The sequence below is a fragment of the Centruroides sculpturatus genome, unplaced genomic scaffold (genome assembly GCF_000671375.1).
Source record: "Centruroides sculpturatus isolate CEXI.00-Female unplaced genomic scaffold, Cexi_2.0 scaffold1258, whole genome shotgun sequence".
NCBI classification, from domain to species: domain Eukaryota; kingdom Metazoa; phylum Arthropoda; class Arachnida; order Scorpiones; family Buthidae; genus Centruroides; species Centruroides sculpturatus.
Genome location: NW_019385552.1, coordinates 118,360 through 121,438, shown reverse-complemented (window position 1 = coordinate 121,438; position 3,079 = coordinate 118,360).

Here is a 3,079-nt window from a genome sequence, read left to right as displayed (position 1 = left end):
TTCTTCTCTTTTGCAGGTAACCTGTATGAGGAATTTAAATAATATTTCCTACTTCCACACTATCACTTTTTTCTTTAATTTGTAGATATAATTCAACCGAATTTATTAAATTAATATAATAAAAATCCAACGATTCTTTGAGAAGAAAATGCTTTCAGCATTTTCTTCTCAAAGAATCGTTGGATTTTTATTATATTAATTTAATAAATTCGGTTGAATTATATCTACAAATTAAAGAAAAAAGTGATAGTGTGGAAGTAGGAAATATTATTTAAATTCCTCATACAGGTTACCTGCAAAAGAGAAGAATGTAAGTCACGTGTACTAAAAAGAGTTGATGCTAATTTTCTCTCGACCAATGACCAGGAAATTTGAAATTGTGTCATTAAGGTAAGTCATACTCGAGTATTTTTTTCATTAGAAATTTAACCAATCAAGTTTATCCAAAACGAATTTTAAAAAAAGGTTATAAACATTTTCACTTTTATATTCTAATATTTTCCTGTCTTTTTGGGTAGTGTGAAAGATGGCTCCGAGTCAAACTTGTACTACAGTAACAGAAACAAAAGTAGAAGAAAATGAAATTAAATCAAAAAGACCTCCTATGATAATTGTTTGGAAAAATGTAACTGCATTCGTCATTCTTCATCTTGGTGCTCTTTACGGAGTTTACTTAACAAACTGGAAAACTTTCATATCAGGTAAAATAAGATTACGTTTTTTTTTATATAATACATAAAAATAACTGAAAATTTTCTTTACTTAACTCGTTAAGTAGTTTTAAAATACATTACACAGTCAGTTATGTGTTAAATTATATAGAAAAATGAGATTTATCGATGATAATATTGTTATTTAATATATAATTTTCCATTTGAATGATTATCTCTGATTCAAATCACTTAAAAATTAATTGATTTTTAAATATTATTTCGTATATTCTCCTACTTGCAATTTAAAATAGCGAAAGTTATATATATATATATATATATTTAATGTAGGGCATTGACTTTCATTTTCCTGAATATGCCAGTGTTTAATTTAATATACTCATATGAGATGTTTTTAAAGTATAAATTTTATAATAAATTATTGTATTAAATGGTCTATTAAATTTTATTACGATTTAATTAAAAAAAATTATTATTTTAATAATATAAAATTAAATTTTTACGCATTGTAAATGACCTACAACTTGTATTGCGTAATGGTTTTACTTTGATTTAAGGTACATTAACCTTGTTGAAAGTACTAAAGTAATCTGATACTGCTACTTGTGTGAGCGTGTAATTACCCTTAAATAAAATTACCGTTATATATAAATATAATATATAATAAAGTACGATTCTTGATTTATATCTTTCAGTTTTTCTTTCCTCCTATTTGGTAAGTAGGAGGAAAGAAACTCCCTTTTTAATCAAACCCATTATGGGTTCAATTAGCTTCTTTTTATTAGGGATTAAACATACTTATTGTGGTAAAATATTATCATTTGTCAACGTAAAAGTATAGTGTTTATATATGTATAACCTCACATATGGTTATATATATTTTATATGACTAAAATAAGTAATAATAATATACAAGAAAAAATCATGTCTTCACTTTAGGCTATTCTAAAGCGTTTAAACGAGGTTAGCACATTTCATTTTACTTAAACTAAGAAAGTTGTTGAGCCAGTTGTTAAGAATAAACAATGAGGAATCTGTCTTGTGAGATTTAATCCATTATATAATCTTTAATTTATGAATGGATGGTTTCAGACAGAAAGTTCTAATTATTATATAAGCTAATCCTATTGATATCTGTTGTTAATTTTTAATAATTAATTAATATATACTGGTGATTTCTAATTGTTTATCAGTAAGCTTTCGTTGTTAATTGAGATTTAGACCATTTACAATTGATTAGATGGAATTTTATGTGCCCATCAATCACCGAGTGGTGCCCCGGACCAAATCTGATCCACGGTATATTTGGCACATCATTTATAAATGATAGAAACACGCCTACTTTCTGTCTACTTTTACTAAATGTTTATGGCCTATTTACGACTTAAGAGTAATTTGGCCCGGAAATCGAAAAGTTTGGGCGCTTCTATGTTGAACCACTGAATACTTTGTCACGGATTTCAATTTCCTTTACGTGTCTAACACCCAAATAGACATCAGTTTTCCCATAAAGTCCTCCCTAGAGGAATTTTTCGTCCATGTGTTACGTTGCTGTATCACATCAAACCAAATTTTATGTAATTTTGAAAATATTTCTCCAAGGAATTTTAGATTTAGCTTATATATATTTATATTTTAAAGAGTGTACAATGTAATATATTTTTTTCTGTTAAATATCCCAAATAATTGAGAAGTTTAAAGTCATTAAACCTGTTCATCTTTTCTCTTCGATACTATTATGAAACAATTACTTCCTTAATTAAGCTTAAATTCATATTTAAATGCAATTAAGGAAGTACATTAAAGAAATAATTATGTCAAAGTGTGTAAAAACCAGTATATGTACCGGTACAAAACAGTGTGATCTGATGAAAACATCTTACATTTACGTATTTTGGTACAAGAAAAAAAGCAATTCCAAATCTCTTACTTAAATGAAATCTTAATTAAGATTTTTTAAAATAAAAACAAACAACGAAAAATGCTACAGTGATGAGAATTAACATTACATGTTGCGTGTTTTACAGTCATCTCGAATCATTAAAGACGTAAAAAAAATTCTTATTATTCAGTGATATCGCTTAGTGCTTCTGATGACGATGCCGTTTAGGAAGTAAAACAATGTCCTACTTTTACTACTTTCAATTCCATTACATTCATTTTTTTTACACGAAAATAAAAGACGATAACATCAGTAAGTTCTAGGCTTTCAATATTATAAAACATGTGAAATAATTTACAAGAATAATAACTAAAAATAATATTTTTTCAAGTTATAATTTCATGTACATCTAACGTATATTGTAATTAATCAATATATTAAAAGTACTTAATATATAATTTAGTAGATAATAAGATAAAATGCCACAACTTAATAATAAAATTTTATATCTTTTTTTTTTTTTTAG